This window comes from Diabrotica undecimpunctata, chromosome 8, assembly GCF_040954645.1.
Source record: "Diabrotica undecimpunctata isolate CICGRU chromosome 8, icDiaUnde3, whole genome shotgun sequence".
Lineage (NCBI taxonomy): Eukaryota > Metazoa > Arthropoda > Insecta > Coleoptera > Chrysomelidae > Diabrotica > Diabrotica undecimpunctata.
This window is the reverse complement of record NC_092810.1, coordinates 144,082,871-144,102,161: the sequence shown is the minus strand read 5'-3', so window position 1 is coordinate 144,102,161 and position 19,291 is coordinate 144,082,871.

Below are 19,291 nucleotides of genomic sequence, written 5' to 3'. Positions count from 1 at the left end.
GTGTTTCGGGTGATGTGGTTATTCCAAAGTATACTATTCAGTTGACGTATTGCTGAATTTCCTTGACCAATTCTAGTAGCTATTTCTTTTGTATTCCGACCATTGTTTGTAATTTTTACACCGAGATATTTATAGCTATCAGTATTTTGAATTTGTTTGCGTGCTTAAAACGTATATATAATAAAAATAATATTTATTCATCCTTTAAGACATAATATAAAATGTATAGGACAAGACATTCGTTTTACAGACAAACAAAAATAAAAATAAAAAAAATTTTTTACACAAAGATTACAAAAGGAAACATTTTACATGTATGTATGTTTATTGACGTTTCAATCTCCACTTCGGAAATCGTTCTCAAAATATAAACATTAATAAAGTAAACAAATTTTGTTTTTTGTTACTTGGTGAAAAATTCTTCTAATAATTTAATTTTATCTTTACTTTATTGTAAGATAGTTCATTCATCAACAATTACATGAAATCAACTTTAACTTGAGAATATTCGTCAGAAAAAATCATAGCATGTAATTCGTCTTTAAAACGACAACCACATGACATGATGACAGTAAAATTCTCCTGTTAGTGATTCCATTCTATAATAAATCATGAGGAAAAAAACAGGAAAAAACTTCATAATACTATCTCGACATGGTAAGTATTTGGTGTTACATTTAGTTTACTCTTAATAAACACCAAATTCTGATTTTATATGTTTATTACAAAAAAAACTTACTAGTAGTGGTATTTTCCTTTTATTAACTTCCTCTTTTAATATGGGTAACCAGATCCTACTGCATTCTGCCGAGGAATTTGCGACACAATTGGTCTCATTTAGCATAATTAGAGCAGTTTCTTTGGTTGTTCTTTTTTTACCATCTATTTCTTTTAGGACTATACTTGAATCATTTCATTGAACCCTATATTTATTATCCCATGCGTGTTTACAAATTATTTGAGATCTATCAAATTCTCTATTTTTAATATAAGACTGATATTCACTTATTCTAACATTTAATGGCCTTGATGTTTCACCTAAATAAAACGGATCGCATTCACAAGGTATTTATAAATACAATTCTTTGTTCTTTCTTGTTCATTGTTAGGTCTAGTTTTAGATAAAATAGATCTCAATGTCTTTGTTGTTTTGAATGTTGTTGAAATGTTGAATTTATTTCCTATCTTTTCAAGTTTTTCTGATAATCCTTTTATATATGGTATTGTTATTTTCCTAGTATTATTCCTTGTGTATGCTGTAGGATCTCGTTCTAAGTTGTTCTGTTCTATTCGGTCGATTGTTGAAAATTCCCTATTTATAAACGATAAAGGATAATCATTTTTTAATAAAACACATGTTTTTCTTATAAGAACGAATTTTCGTTAGAACAAACAATTTTGGCTCTATCGTATAAGGATTTAATGATTCCTTATAGGGATCATTAATTATATATATATATATATATATATATATATATATATATACATATACATATATATATATATATATATATATATATATATATATATATATATATATATATATATATATATATATATATAATGAACCAGAAGTATTTGCTGACAACGTAAGGAAGTAAACGTTAAATAGTGGGTTTGCAGCAATAAAAATGAAATGTGTACTCTTTTAAATTTTTATTCCAAGCTTGGAATAAAAATTTAAAAGAGTACACATTTCATTTTTATTGCTGCAAACCCACTATTTAACGTTTATATATATATATATATATATATATATATATATATATATATATATATATATATATATATATATATATATATATATATATATATGATATGTGATCATCAAAATTATATTTCTATTGGCAATTTTTTTTATATGAATATTTTGGTATTCTGTCGTTTTCTTAAAAAACTTAACAATTCTTTTAGAGAGAATTTTCTCATTGCTCCAGTCATATCTATTGTTACATATCAAAAATCAACATTTGCCATTATATAATCCAATCCATATACAATGTTCCAACCTCATTCACATCCGCCCTAGTACAAGTTGTTACTACATCGTTCATATATTTTATTTTGTTGCTTGGAATTTCAAATTTATATACGCTGCGCTACGCTAAAACTCGTTCCTTATTTATTTAGTCGATCGCTTATGTCGCTTTTCAATAACAATTTATTGTCTTGAATGTCATTTTTTTATCAATTCAAAATTAATCTCTAGCGAAATAGAGATTTCTCAGAAGAATTGTAGTTTACTACGTAGTAGACTCAGTTATTTTCGTCTTTCGTCCGTCTGACCGGTGTCAAACGGATTCTGGGAGTCTTCCCAGGACCTCTCACGGATGATCACTTCATGTGTTTCAAGGAAGGGATCCACTTGCTGTTTCTCTTACTTCAGGCGCAAGGCCCGTTTCTGTGCGTCTTTGTAAAAAACAAAGACTTACAGTGTCATCCCTGTCGACACCATGCAGTAGCCCCAATTCTTCGCTTCGTTCGTCCTTCACCTCCAAAGTAGAACTTACTGATACCGATATACTTATGTTTAAGGATTTGCACATCTTGGCAAAATTTTCGATCGAAACTGGGCTAGTTAGCAATAATAGTATGCAATTAGCGACATCTAATGAGTAATAATTAAGTTAATGTCAATAGCGATTAAAGTAAGCTGTAAAACCAAGCTAATAAAACTTATAGGTCCATGTTAGGAATATTATTTATATTCCACTAGTACATTAACAATTAACAAACTTATTATATACATTATTATTAGTTGAGCTAGAATTTTCTATTTCTTGGTTTTCTTAATTATAATTTAAACTGATCCTAAGCTCACGCCTGCATATAAGTATGTAATTTTTGATTGACTGACGTTGGAAAATAATTTTTTATTTAAAATGAAAGCAGCATTTATTGCTTCTAAGGTAATTCATAGTCAGTAAAGCAAATTATACATTTAATATTAAATTTATATTAATGTTTAATTATGTTTTATACTCTAATTTATTTCTTTCAGTTTATTGCTGATGTCCCTTCTCGTTGAAGATGTATTTGATCTTTGGTAATGTATTCTGTTCTGAATCAAAGATGAGGCTCTGTTTTTCGTTGAAGATTGGGTAGTTTTGTCTTATGTATACTATGCTGAGACGATTTTTAGTGTCTCGTATCATGTGGTGAGCTAGACTATCGGGGCTTCCCATGTGAACAAACCATCTGGTGTTGGAATGTCTTGATGTTTGATTCCTTTTTTAACCATGATGGCCGTTCCTCCTGATTTTGCTCTATGGTCTGTTGTCTGTTCTGTAGAATATCATAGCCTGGAAATTTCGTTTTTTTCCTTTGTGCTAATTTAGTTTCTTGAAGTGCTATGGTAATATGGTATCTAATTCCAGTCTGTTCGAGAATTCGCAATTCGCCCAGAAGATTGTTTTTTTAAATAATCCCACCTGAGTTTCAAGACCCAATACGAAGATCCTCCGATTGGTTATATTAACACGCGAATAGAATTGGGCTAGTTGACAATCATAATAAAATACAATACCAAAGTATGCAATTAGCGACCTCTAACGAGGAAAAATGAAGTCAATGTCGATAGCGATTAAAGTAAGCTCAAGCTAATTTGAACTGATTTTAAGTTTACGCTTGCAAATAACAGGTAATTTTTTATTGACCGAAGGTGGAAAATAATTTTTTATTTAAAATAAAAGTAGCATTTATTGCTTCTAAGATGTAAAACTAATAGCCTAAATTACACATTCAATATTAAATTTATTATTATTATATATATTTATTATTAAATTTATATTAATGTTTAATTATGTTTTATACTGATGCAAATATTTGATACGCTTTTGTACTTTTTCAGATCTGCCAAAAGACTATTTGAATTAGCTTCTTCCGTAGTAAATTTGAAAATATTAAAAATAATTTTTCGTGGTCGAGATTCTAAACATTCATTTTTCACCGGACTTTCCATTGTAATTCCAAAATGTATTTTAATTCCAAAATGCAATTAGGAGGGTAGGAGAAAGCTTGAAGGTCAAGGACACAGCATAGAGTTCTTATAATTTATCGAGACTAGGACAAAACCGGTTGAAACATCAAAAAATTTGTATTGAAGAGTTTAATACCAGGTTTAATAATTGTATTCGTTGTTGAACTTAATGGGCCAAGTACTTTATTTAATGTGAATTTTAACCATATTTACATCAGAAAAGCAGTAAGAATGGGATACAATTCGATACATGACCGGCTTTTTTTTTATTTCCAATTGTCGTTGATTCCATTCTTTTCTTTAACGTAATTTGTTAAAGTCCGTTTGTAAAGTTAAAGGTAAAAGTCCGTAGCAAACAATAATAGGTAATCAGAAACTGCATTCTCATTGTAAATAAAATAGTTATTTACAATAATTGTCGGACAATACTTGGCAATAATGTTCAGAATTTGTATGTGTTGTATACGGCCTTTTCAGTACCTGTGGAAATTAATAGATTTCCGTCTTTTAGGTGTGATTTAATAGATTTTTGTTTTGTTATGACTTTAAAAAGATTCCAGAGTTCTGAAATTGAGCCTAAAGGTAACATCTCGCCATTGTTGGCTTTTAACGTTTTCTTCTAGTCTAACCCCAGCTAACATCTCGCCATTGTTGGCTAATAATTGACGCTATCATAGAAAATATTGTATTTTGTTTCGATAAATGGATCTCTATATCTTTTCTATTCTCTTAAGAGAGCCGAATTGACGACAGGATGTGTGTAGGAAGTTCCGGAGAAAAGATTTAGCAACAGATAGTTCGATAGCTTCGTTTATTAAGCTATCTATATCTATCAATGAGATGGACTCGTCCACTTGTTATATGGACGTGTGAATGACTAATGTCTAGCAGCTAGAGCCTGACCCACTACTCTGAGCCGCGTAATGTAGGTTGCCTATTATGAATTTGAATCGGGGAAATTACTGACAGACTTACGCATGACGTCCGACATCGGATAATGATTTTTGACTAAAATAGATGTTAATAATTATTTTTCTTCCAAAACGAATTGTCATTAGAACAGGCAATTTTAGTTCTATCATATAATGATCTAATGACTCCCTTTTTAACATCTATTTGATTTATAATTTAGATATATGTTCATATGTGTTGGTTTTTTGTATACATGAGTCCTATATCCACTATTTTCCTTTGCGATTAAAACATCCAGAAAAGACAACGATTTATTTTATTTCTTTTCCATTGAAAGTTTTATTGACTCTTCCTTTTTACCTTTTATTTATATTAATCAGAAGTGTGTCCAACAGATCATCTACATATTTCCAACGTATTGTGAGATTTAAACTTTGATTAGGAATATTTGTTTTGAAGTCTTCCATCAATATATTAGCTAATTATGGATTTAAAGCACAGCCCAAAAATTTTATTTATGGAAATCATTGTTTAGATGAAAATAAGTGTTGTAAGTAGATAATGTCAACAGTTCCGTTATAGCTGACACATTTAATTTATAGTTCTCTAGTTGTTAATCTATCATTTTGAAATTTGGTCCGAATTGTTTTCAAAGTTTCATCTAATGGTACATTTATATATAGACTATCTATTTATATAAAAACTTACTTAGAAAATATTAAATATAAAAATCAATGTACCAAATTATATTAACATTTAAAAAATACAGATAATTTTAATGACATTTTGTGATTTTTTTTCTATCTAATCGATGTTTTATTTAAGTCAAGCATAGCCACAGCTATACAGATCCCTGTTTATAGTAATAACTTCAGTTTGTTTTTGAATAATACATCTACAGAAAAAGGTGCTATATATTTGATTCATTCATGCCTTGTAATGTGATTCTTGGCTTGCTTAAAAATGTTTTGGAGACCTTTTCTTTGTAATATCTATAAATGAATAATTTCCCCGTTTCTAAATACATTATTCAGCACAGTTATATAAACATTATTTATTAAATGATGGTTAGTTCCTCGAAAAGCTCTGGCTTTTAATATTTTTTGTTGCGGATATGAACATATATCCAAATTATAAATCAAATCACAACATAAATGTTAAAAAGGGAGTCTATTAAATTATTATATCATAGAACTAAAATTGACTAAAAATGATTATCCAATTGTCGAACGTCATGCGAGAGTCTGTCAGTAATTTCCCCGATTGAAATTCATAATAGACAACCTACATTACGCGGCTCAGAGTAGTGGGTCAGGCTCTAATAGACATTAGTGTGTGAATGCCTAAAATTGCTAGAGTGGGAGATACGAATTCCTGGATTGGTATTACGATAATCTGGTGTATCGGTGAGCGGGGTCGTTGCTCGTCGAATTCAGATCAGTTTAAACTAATAAAGGTAAATGATCTGACGTAATAGATCGTAACGTAAAGGTGGGTACACATATGCGAGCCGAACGGTATACGTACAGTACGCGTACAGATCCTTGAAAAATATTCTACATCGTACTAATCGCATACTTATCTCGATCCATGGAAAGCGACAAACCAACAACGAACACACATGGGCGAAATGATTCATTTTATTTATAATTTGGGTACTGATTTATGTTCCTGTTTTTGCTTGTTTAACAAAAATAAAATTATGTACAGTAATCATCGACGTATAAATAAAGATTTTATCTTTATTTATACGTCCATGACAATAATCAGTTTACTGTTTTCTCACGTCTCTCTAGGAAGGAACACGTCATTCACACAATGTCGATTTGATGACACAATAAAAATGTTCGCTGCGTCTAGTAAGCGCCGTCCAAACTGAAAGCCGAGCTTCCTTTGAAGTCGTGAAATAAACCGCAACAATTTGGTTCGCGACGAGTCACGATGAAACAGTACGCAAGCGGTTTTTTCTGCCGTACACATAAACGAATATAGCGTTCACAAACGGTTCGCGAACAGTTCTGCTCGCAAATGTGTACCCGCCTTAACGTAAATGATGTGACTTATAAAACATTCATCGTTGAATCTATCAATTACATATTCAGTACATTATGCAATTTAACAGAATTAACGATTCTGATAATAGGGAGGTCTAAAAGTAGATCGGACAGATGTTTGCCCTTTTGATTTGTTTCAGCCATGTTTGTAAAAGCATGACTTTTTAGAGTAAAAAAGTACTCAAAAAGCTCACCGGATAGGGGCATATTTGGTCTGTTTTAATATGAGGTTATCCTAATTGTGTCATTATTTGGATGTATGCCAACTACCAGAAAGTCAGGAATGTTTATTTTAGGAGGGATATTGCGGGGTGATCTAGGGATCCCTTATTAGGATGCCATTTCCGCGTGAGATCAGGCTTTTAGGTCGGTGGTATGTGGTGTAGTATGGGTTATGTTTAAGGAGGGTGTCATTCAAGTATACGATATGAGTATTTTATGTGTAGGATATTTTAGATAAGATGGGATTTTCGGCGGCACCCTCGCAGTTTACTGCAAATAGATTACGTTTTCGGAATAACTATTCCATCATCAGTGCTATCTGGATGTACATGTTTAGAGCCACTAAATACATGTAAATGTTATATGATTAACTTTGGTTACATTTTTGAAAATTAAAATTTAGGATGTTTAAGTTACAATAGGAATTGACTACTTAATCCTTAGACGAAGTGTCTGTGAGGACTTGTTGTCTGATTTGATTTCTCCTCCTATTGACACTTTTGCTATGTTAGCTATTTGTATTGTGGCGTCTACGTGTTTATTAAATGTTAAGCCTTTATCAATGATTACTCCTAGATATTTTGCTTAGCTTTTCCACTCGATGGGGTTGTTTTGCACTGTCACTTGTTCCTCTGGTTGTTGGTGCCTCTTTTTAAAAAGTACTGCCTGCGTTTTTTCGAAGTTTAATGCGATTTTCTATTTTAAACTCCACTCTTCGACATCGTCTAGCGCTGTTTGCAGCTTGTTTGCCGCAATGTCTATGTTTCTGTGTTTGGCCGCTATCGCTGTGTCATCGGCATATCGACTTAATAAAGTTCCTGGTGTTCTAGGTACGTCGGCTGTGTATATTGTGTATAGCAGAGTTAACAGGATCGCTCCCTGTGGTACTCCAGCCTCCGGGTTCCCGAGTTCGGACAGGACTTAACCTATACGAACTCTGAAACTACGGTTGCTCAAGTACGAAGAGATTAGTCTCGTCATTGCCCCGCTGTAACCGTATCTTCTCATTTTATAAATTAGTCCTTTATGCCAGACTCTGTCAAAAGCTTTGCTTACACCTAGGAAGGCATCTCCTGTATACTGTTTATCGTTAAATCCACCTGCTATGTACTCTGTTAATCTGAGTACTTGTAGCTCGCTGGAGTGCTCTGATCTGAAACCGAATTACGCTTCTGGTATTATATCTAGTCTGTCTGTTTCGGCTTGGAGTTTGCTGAGTATGACTCTCACTACAATCTTACTGATTGCAGGTAGTAAGCTTATTGACCTGTAATTTTGCGGGAATGTGCTGTCTTTTTTCTGGCTTTGGTAGCATTATGACATTGGCATTTTTCCATCTGCTTGGGAATTTCTTGAATCTTAGCATTGCATTTATTATATTTGTTAGATATACTATGGCTCTAGCAGGTAAGTATTTTAGAGCCCTATTCGTTATTTAGTCTAGTCCAGGTGTTTTTTTCGGCGAGCTGTTTTTAATTAGCTCGTTTAACTGCTCCGGTGATGTAGGACAGATGTTTTCGTTTGGATTCTTGGGTCTTTGTCTTTGTCTTTCGCCTTCTTCTATGAAGTCGATGTCCTCGTCTGGGTGGTAATTTAGTGTACACTCTTTCAAGAGAGTATTCCTCATTACCTCTGCTTTTTCCTCGATAGTGTACAGTGTACACTGTTCCATTTTCTCAGAGGTTGTCGAGATGGAGTCACTATTCGAACCATAGGTGAAAGGCTTGTCTGAGTGAATTTAGAGTGAATGTGTGTGTTTTTTGAGCTAGATGTGACAGAGCTGGGTCTCTAGTGACTATTTTTCCTGTGCCATTTTCGAGCTTGTAGTCGGCCCCAAAACCAGTGTATTGCACTGTAATTTTGTGGTCGAGCGTGCTCGAAAATGGAGGCCCTCAGTTTTCGAGAGTCAACTTGTCGCATTTTGCCCAGTGTGAATGTGTGTGTATTTAACCCAACAGTGATGGACGCTAACATTTCGATGTTACTTGGCTCCGTCGAATCCCCTAGATTTTCCCCGTCCGACAACAGGCCCCGTGTAAAGTAACGGAGGCTGCAGTCGGCCGGGGGTCCCGGTGACGAGGATGCTTCGGTAGTAGAAAGAGGACTCCTTTCACTGTTGGATTAGTGTGAGTGTGATTTGTGTGAATGTGTGTTATTAGTGTTGAATGTGTGCGACTCCGAGCCGGCAGGAGCTAAAACCGTGTTCTCTAGTTACCATTGTTCCTGCAAGCCGTTTGTGCGATTGCGATCAACTTCAGAACTAGTGTATTGCACTATAATTATAGTATTGATCGCTCTCGCTAACGGACAGGCCTCGTCGGAGTCCGATAGACGGTTCCAGCAATAGCCGGCTCAGGTGAGAAAATATATGCGGCTATTTTCTAAGGGACGGACAGGTATCGTTGAGTAATGAGATTCAGAAACCGCAAGAAACCAATCTCCAACTGCCCGGGGCAAGGAAAAGGAATTGGAGATTAGAGGTGGATTCTATAGGCTAGTGGCGTAGCCTCGAGGATGTCAGCGTATTCTCCCGGAAGTTCGTCAATGCATGCCTGTATTAGGATGGACGGGATGTGAAGTTTTTTATTTTTGGGCTTCCGGGATTTTACGTGACCACGGAAAGAGCAAGAACTTTTTAGGGTGTTTTTGGTGTTGGAAGGGGGACCGTTGATAGTTCTGGGTGTGAAGTTTTTGTTGAAGGATTTTATTCTCTCAATAATTGGAGTGACATTGGCTGTTTGATGGATTTCACGGGATTAGAAACGCCAACGTTTTCTGCAGGCGCTACGCAGAATTGCGCGCTCCGTAGCGATTACCTTTTTTTTTTGATAACCTTTTAGAAGAATATAAGTTAAACTTATACTCTATAACGGATCGAATGAATGTTTTGTAAGTGAGGATGAGAGTTTTTGTGTGTATTTATCCGAGTGTCCCTGTATGTGGTACTAGGATTCGGGCTCGGTTTCTGACCCGTCTAAAGTTGCCTTTAGATCAGGTTTCCAGTTTAGTGTCTTAGTGAATAGGACGCCCACATAGGAAGCTGTTGGGCTGGTAGCGAGCCTTTGTCCCATCAGATACAGGGAAAATTGATCATCGCTATTGGAATGATTCCAGACGATGATGTGGGGCTGCGGAACACAACTGTTTGTGTTTTTGCAGCGTTTAGAGTAATTCTCCACTTATTGCACCATTCTTCAATACCGTTTAGTGCTCTTCTAAAGGTTCTCTCGGGAAAATAGCCGTTCGCTGTGGTAAGGAGGACGGTGTCATCTGAATAGAGGTACAGTTGGGTGTTTGGTATGTTTAGGTTTGAAATATAGTAATCTCCAACACTGATTTAGTAATCAGTGTTGGAGATTCTGATAATTGGATGGTCTAGGAGTGTTTCCGTTAATCGGATGTCTTCAGGGTTACTTGAGTGATCTCCGAATTGTGTGTGTCTAAAGTTCAGGTCGCCCATGAGGATTGCTTTGTTTAGAGTAGAGAAATACTCTAAAAGTTCTAGAGAAAGCTGGATGTCTGTAATAAGAGATTATCGTAAGGATTTGGTTGTTGGGAAGGTGCAGATCTATTGCCAGGAAGTCCACGTTGGGAGGGGTTATGTTTTGCGGAAATTTGTGGGGGGTGTGTGGTAGTTCGTGTTTGATAAGGATACCATTCCCATGGAAAACCTGACATCGGTTTCGATAGATTGTTGTATATCCTGCAAAGGTTGGAGTGTTTCGACTAAGAGCGTCTGTGATAGCTAGGATTTGGATATTGTGATTTTACAGGATATGTTTGATTTGGGGACTCTTTTTGGAGATTCCTTGACAATTTACTGCTCCTATTGTGAAATCCATAAACAGGTGTTTAGAAATTGGGGTGGAAGGTCATTTCGACCTTATTGTTTTGACCAGACAAGGCGATTGTATGGCCATAGATTTTTTCGATCACAGAACTGGTGATAGATGTGATCAGGTCTCTTCTTTCGGGAAGGATGTTTAGCAACACAATTGTCTTGAGTTTGATTGTGTTTTTTAGATCTGTGGTTAGCTCGAATGGTGGAGTTAATCTTTCGATCGATAAGGGTTGGATTTGGTTGGAGTTTTGTGGTTGCTCTTGCCTTTTCGGCCGTCGGTTTGAGTATGCGGGGTGTTCGCCTCCGCAATTTGGGCATTCAGTTGTGGTTTGGTTGGGGCACTCGCTGGATTTGTGATTTTGCCCGCAGTTTGGGCAGATAAAGGAACGTTGTCTACATTCCTTATAGAGTGGCCATTTGGGCAGCATTTGCTAGAATATTTAGGGATTGGGATTATCGGATTTGCTCCGTGAAGGAGTTCAGTGTGATGAATAGGTCCATCAATTTGGATCCCGTAGTTCAAGACGTGCGAGTATTTTTCAGAGGAAGTTGTCAGGACTTTGATGAATTTGGTGTCCTTACCAGATCGTAGAGATTTTACTCTCCACAGTCTAGCAATAGGGGTCTTGTTCTACTAAGATTTGCTTGAGCTCTTCCTTAGAGTATTCGTGAGACATGTTTACAATAAAGAAGATGTAGGCGGTGGGCCTTGGGGTTTGATTTGTAGGAGCGTGGTTTCTATTAGATACTTTTATTTGCGTTTGTCCTGTTGCTTTGTGTATTTTCGTTTGTATGTGTATGTAATGTAGGGTTTGTAAATCGGCGATGCCGTGACTTAGTACTTTTAGAGAATGAATTTTTTTATACATCATTGGATTGGGGTGCAGTTTATTATTCTCAAGAAGATGCGTTGGTTACCAAGGTCTTGGAGAATATCTTTGATAAGATATTCAAAGGTTTTAGGATTATTGATGAAGTTCGTGATGTTCACACACACACACACACACAATCACGCTAAGCGATCAACCCTATCCCTAGGAACATGTGTATACCAGACTAAGTATGGGATCCACATGTCCGAAGATCAAACCGGTCACACTTCACTAGTTGAAGTGGTACCTATCTGACTCCCAGGCTTTTCCACCACCCCTCCTCATCGTGTGACTTACGTGAGGAGGCTTATGATCTTGAAAGTTACTTGAGGTGCCCTGGGTAATGAGACACCTCCTGTTTTTAATTACTGTGGTTATGCCACCTGACTGTAGGGGTAGCCACATCTAGGCTTTTCTCCCTATTTACTTTACTGACTCTATAGATTTTACTCTAACTTCACTTCGGGACTTGAGTCCCTAAAAAAAAAAGAAAAAAGAGCGTGTGTTCCGTCCATGAAGTCGACAGCCTGGGCTGTCGACTTTATGTCCGGAAAAGAGTGTGTGCTCGGTCACTCAGCCGCCGATTTGGCAAAAGTAAATTTTGTTCTCCTCGCCGGCTGAGCGCCCGATGTGTGTCCGGCCACCGAGCCCATGCTTGCCGCACATGACCTCAGAGCTCGGGTGTCGCGAAGGGATCAGTTTCACTCGATCCGCCTTAAGGGCCTAATCCGCATCAGCGGTATATAGAAGGCCTTCTATATGGATAAGTAAAGTGAATTTACGTTAGAACGTTTAGTGAGATAAAATTGATTTTAATATTACTGAATTTAAAAGAAAAACAACCGATTTTTTTTTTTGGGTTTGGGGGGTCTTCCTTGGCGTTGGGACTATAATATGCCGGCACAATTCTTACCCTTTTATTCTTACATGATAATTTGTGTGGGTGTGTTGGGGTGTGCATTGCAGGGTGTATATGGCCTCCACACACCCCGGTGTATATTGTCCTTATCTAAGTGCCTTGGCACCTGTATCCTAGAGTCCTAAAAATTAGAAAAAATTTTTTTGGTGGTTGTTTTTCTGATGACTGCATTCTTTTGTTTGACGTCCTTGCGACCATCTCATTCTTCATTTATTCGTTGGGGACCCTATATCCGGCTATTTGCTGTTTAGGTCTTCTGTGTACCGTCCTGGTATTTGCGTTGTAGTTAGTCAGCTCTCTTAACATGCTACTTGGGTGGTTCTTTAGTCCGTTGAATAGTTCGTATGCCTTTTTGTCCATTGTGTGAAGGATCCTTGTTTGTCCTGAGTCTCTGTATAAATTTCTCAGAGGTACATATCTCGGTAAGTTCAGGGCATCTCTTATTAGTTGATTTTGCGCTGTTTGTATTTTTTTCCTGTTTGTTTTACAGGTGTGTCCCCACGCAGCAGAGGCATACGAAAGGACTGGCAGGATAATACTCTTCGCAATCCTGATTTTGGTTTTAAACCTTAGCTTACTTCTTCTACCAATAAGCGATGAGAGCTGACTTTTCAGCGCTTTGGCTCTATACATTTGCTGATTTATGTGCTGCGTAAATGTGAGTTTTTTGTCTAATAACACTCCTAGGTATTTGGCCTCATTTGTCCATTCTACTGGGGTGTTCCCAATCATTAGTTCTCGGTTCAGTACACTTCTTCTGTGACTAAACATTACAGCCTGTGTTTTATCTGGGTTTAAGGCTATTTTCCATTTGATGCACCATCTTTCGAATCTATTAAGTGCTCTCTGCAGATGATTAGCTGCATGATTTGGATCTCTCCAGCTAACAGCTATTGCTGTGTCGTCGGCATAAAGACTCAACAGGGATCCTGGTTCTTTTGGCGTGTCGGCTGTATAGATGGTATACAGGTAAGGCGACAAAACAGCTCTCTGAGGCAAACCTGCCTCCAGGTCCAGGGTCCCGACTTCGGACAGGGTTGCCCCTGTCCGAACCCTGAACCTTCTGTTGGCTAAGTATGATCCAAGGAGGCATGTCATCGCCTCGCTGTATCCCATAGAGTTCATTTTATAGATGAGTCCATCATGCCAGACCCTGTCAAATGCTTTACTGACGTCCAGAAATGCTGTTGCCGTGTACATTTTTTCGTTGTATCCTTTTGTTGTAAATTCAGTGAAACGTAGAACTTGTAGTTCGCATGAATGTTCGCTTCTTTCGCATCGTTTAGTCTTTTTAATATACATAACTCTTTCCACTATCTTGCTTATTGATGATAATAAGCTGATAGGTCTGTAATTTTGCGGAAATGTGCCATCTTTCCCTGGTTTTTTAATCATGATGATTTGTGCCTCTTTCCATCTATCTGGAAAATATCTTAGTTTGAGCATGTTGTTTACAATGTTCGTTTACAACAAATCGTTTGATATTGAATCAATCATTGATTTTCTTTGACTAACTTCACCACGATGCGATCGGAACTAAGCTGTTGTAGTAAAATAATAAATTAAAGTATGCAACTAGCGACATCTAACGAGGAAAAATAAAGTCACTGTCGATAACGCTTAAACCCAAGTAAACTTAAAAAATTATTATTTTTACAACATAAAAACAAATAAAACATATATTTTACAGGTACATAGTTACGCATCGCACGCTACTGATGTTATTGGATGCAAAATATTAAAAATTTAACGAATTTATTGATTTACCAAAAAGAATACATTAAATTATTGACTTAATATATAGCGTTACCTGAAGCTATTTTCTTGTGGCATTTTAAATTAATTACTATTTAAATGGGAATAAGCCACAATTAAAGGTTAAAGTACGTTTATTGACGTTTCAATTTCCACTTCGGAAATCGTTCTCAAAATACGAACATTAGTAAATTATTATTATTAATTAATTATTATATTATTAGCTTATTCCCATTTAAATAGTAATTAATAGCGTTACCTGTTTAACATTAAAATATCGTTATCGGTGATAACTATATTCACATTAATCACCTGTCAAATTCACGTAGGAGATTGTAGCTAGTAGTGACGTAAGTTCTGTCATTTATCAGCTACATATAAAAATATCAGCATGTTCCATCATACGTATGAAGAAACCGGATGCTGTTGAAAAACGTGTAATAGACGACACGCTTCATTCTAAATTGTATATAATATCAGGCGATCTTTCTAATGATTACATTTATACAAAAATTTGAATCTATGTACATATTTGATATGCAAACTAGTTTTTATTTTAGTTATAATTATTTTCACATAGGTAGTAGGTATAAAATATAAGTATACAAATTTTGTGCTCCACAGCTATGTTATAAAACGATAATTTTATTTTATTCATTCTGCCACCATCAGGTTTATATTTGAGGCATGTCATATCAAAATAAATTAACAAAAAACAGTTTTTTATTAAAATTGAGTTTTTCTTTCAATGATAAAATTGAGAAGCGATTGTGCGGTGTTCGATTTTAAGAAAGTTGCAGACACAATTATAAAATGTATAAGCACAGTATATTGCTTAGAATTCTTTTTAAAGCAATATCCTGTGGTATAAGTTCGTTTCATTTTAAAATCAGTGAGTGCAAAGGGTTTTATATAAGGAAGAGTTCCAGATCTAACAAGATACTAGTAAATGGGAAACCTGTTTATCGACACGATATGATTTAATATAAATCAGTCACAAAAAAGAATAGAAATATGGACCAGTTTTGTTCTGGTATAATACCAAAGTATAGTTTACAAGTAAAACAAGAAAAATAAGTTGATGTTAGAGAATTTATGGAAAAACAATATGATTTAAACTGGAAGAGAATTGAAGAATTAAGCTATTTTAAACACGTTTTAGAACGAGACAATTTAGGAAAACATTCACCTGAAGACAACGATTTATGCCAACATATCGTCTAGTGAGAGCATTGGTGACGTCACTCGAAAAATATGGATCTGACATAACCGCAGTTGAAACTTTTATGAAATCTTTTTAATTTTTTAACGGCTTTACGGTTAAAAATATCGTACTGATTTCTGTTTTATGTAAAGTTTTTATGTAGAGTTAAATTATGTTTACGGTACGTCATAATTTTCTATTCAAATAAAAAAAATTAAAGATTTTAAATTTTAGTTTCGTCAGTAATACATAAAAAAGGTAAATTATTTTGAAAATTCGTTGGTAAAATAATGACATATAAATTTAAACATTCAATTTTTTTAATGAAAAAATATAAAAGTCATACGGCATGTAAATAATCATATTAATTGGAAATTTTAATATATTAAACTCAAAGTTACTCCCGAAAATATCTGCAATAATTAAAAAATCATTAGAAAATACAATTAATTTTCTTTTAGCAATTATTGTTGAAAAAAAACTGACAGAAGGAATAGATTTATTTAAAAGAAGGGACTTTTGTTCAGAATTTTCCTGTTATTCTTAGCCTGTTAAGCTCCCCTTAACTTCCGTTTCGTTGCTATAATTTAAAATTTATAATATTAATTAATTCGGGTCTACCAAGCAGTCGTCTATATCAAAATCACTGCCCGAATTTATTTTGGATAAATTTTAGTTTTCGTCTTTGTCCGTACGTCGGAACTTTGCAATATTCTAAAGAAAAATAATTCAAATAGATAAGCACGTTCTTTCACACGCTGGAACGAGCTATTAAGCTTTGATGGCAGCCTAAAAAACAAACAATGTGCAATATTACAAAATATTTGAATGATTATAATATATGAGAATAATATCGTAACACAATCTGAACCACATATGGGATATACACATGTCATATAAATAGGGACGTATAATGGTCAACGGCAAAATGTCGTTAGGACAGTGAAAATATATGTATATACACACAGATATAGGGCATCTCCAATTTTGAATGGTTAAATGTACGAGTATATGAGCGATACTGTCCATTTCATAGAAAGAACGCTTGAACTTAATTAAAGTTGATCAAATCTATGGTCATAGTTAGAAATCAAATCTCGTATCTTTATAATAATATTCCTCTATAATAGGTCGAACAAATAGTAATTTAGTTTCTCACTTATAGATGTCGTTAGTACCGCCATGGACCTGTTTTGAGCACTATCAGATTGGTATTCCTTTGATTGTGTTAACAACTTTGTTCATTAGAGATTGAACCCCTTAAACTGCATACTCACACATCTACTGTGAAATCAATGTTAGTTAGTTCGAACTCGATTCGCTACGTGGTCGTACGCGGCTCGTAGTGAACTACTGGCAGTCCCCAAAAAAACTCTCTCGGGAATGCCTTAGGAAAGCTTTCCCAGCTATATAGGAATGGAGGATACGTCCGAAATTCCGATCCCCCTTGGAAGTAATGCATGGGAAACCAGGTGTGTTATTTTCCAGAACTAACTACGTGATATCGTGAGAGATATATGAGGTTTTGCAGTTTATGGCAGTAAATCAAAACATAAGTATGAAACAAACTGTTCCGTGAGGTACGCTAAAAAGCTGTGCTAAATATGTCCAGTACGCCACATACCTTTACGCCATGCGTGCAGCATACAGGTCGTGTTTGTCGGTCGCCGGCAACCTCGTATAGTTTACAAGAGTAAAACAAGAAAAAGCAGTTGATGTTAGATAATTTATAGAAAAACAATATGATTTAAACTGGAAGAGAATTGAAGAATTAAGCTATTTTAAACACGTTTTAGAACGAGACAACTTAGGAAAACATTCACCTGAAGACAACGATTTATGCCAACATATCGTCTAGTGAGAGCATTGGTGACGTCACTCGAAAAACATGGATCTGAGATAACCGCAGTTGAAACTTTTATGAAATCTTTTTAATTTTTTAACGGCTTTACGGTTAAAAATATCTTAACGACTTTACGGTTAAAAATATCGTACTGATTTCTGTTTTATGTAAGAGTTAAATTATGTTTACGGTACGTCATAATTTTCTATTCAAATAAAAAAAATTAAAGATTTTAAATTTTAGTTTCGTCAGTAATACATAAAAAAGGTAAATTATTTTGAAAATTCGTTGGTAAAATAATGACATAAATTTAAACATTCAATTTTTTTAATGAAAAAATATAAAAGTCATACGGCATGTAAATAATCATATTAATTGGAAATTTTAATATATTAAACTCAAAGTTACTCCCGAAAATATCTGCAATAATTAAAAAATCATTAGAAAATACAATTAATTTTCTTTTAGCAATTATTGTTGAAAAAAAAAACTGACAGAAGGAATAGATTTATTTAAAAGAAGGGATTGTAGATCCTAGAACTTCCTCGTAGAAACCAGTAATGACTGTTGATATGCAGATGCCAATTCATGGTCTGTTATAAATGATGACGTTGCTTGTCTCGAAGTGTGACGTGCTGTGCAAATGCTAACTGATTTAAATGTAGCTTGGCTGTCGAAGTTTTATAAAAGAACGTCTCCGGATACTCTTTTCCGAGCAGAACTATAGATATAGAATTAAAATTAAAGCTTTCACCATCGTTGTTTTTATTCAAAGGTGTTAGCACATTCTTTGGTTATTGTTTCAGGTCAACAAATTCAGTATGTTCCACTTCATTTACTCTTAAAAGACTAACGCTTTTTCTGGCAAACGAAATTATCGCTATATAGTGTGCTGGTACATAGATCGGTCCACCGTTCAATGTTTTTTTATGCTTCTCTCAATCACTAAGTGTGCGCAGTCTCCTTCGTTTTGTCCGTGACCCACAACAAAAAAATTATGTGTGATCCTCTTTATATTGAAAGTAGTGAAAGCATACAACAACATTGTAATAATAAATTTGTTCTTTCCTTGTCCACCGCAATTTTCGGAGTAAAGAATTATCTCCAACTCGTCAGAATCTGCAGCTGTTGCCTTTTTTTCCAAGAATTTTAGTAAACAAGTTCTGATTTCGATTGAACCAGGTTTTCCTTCGCCTTCGTGCCAAAAATAGCACTCGACATTACCAATCCCTTTTTTTACTGTTAACAAACTGTAAAATTATAACAGTTTAATTTAGATTTATAGTAAAAACTGGAAACGTCTCCCCTGGGGACTGGCAATGTTTTTTAAGTCATTTCTGACATAACTAGATCATCTGATATCGGTAATTTTATGAAAAAAGTTATTCAACATACCGAAATAATGTCGTTAATCGATTTCCGTCACTAATGCTGAATTTTACACCACATTATCAGATTCACTGTCAGAGACACACTGCAAGATTCGTCAGTATTAGAATGGGAACATAAAATCAACCTGAACCTGCATTACAGACGATTTCAACCACCGAGCAGTTTGTAGTAGATCTAGAGTTTCACCAGTAATGCAGCCAGTAGTATGTTATATGGAATTCTTTGGAATAAATAAGTCACAACCGAGAATTTTGGAGTTTCGTCACTAATGTGCGCCATTCTACTTTTTTTTCTGTAT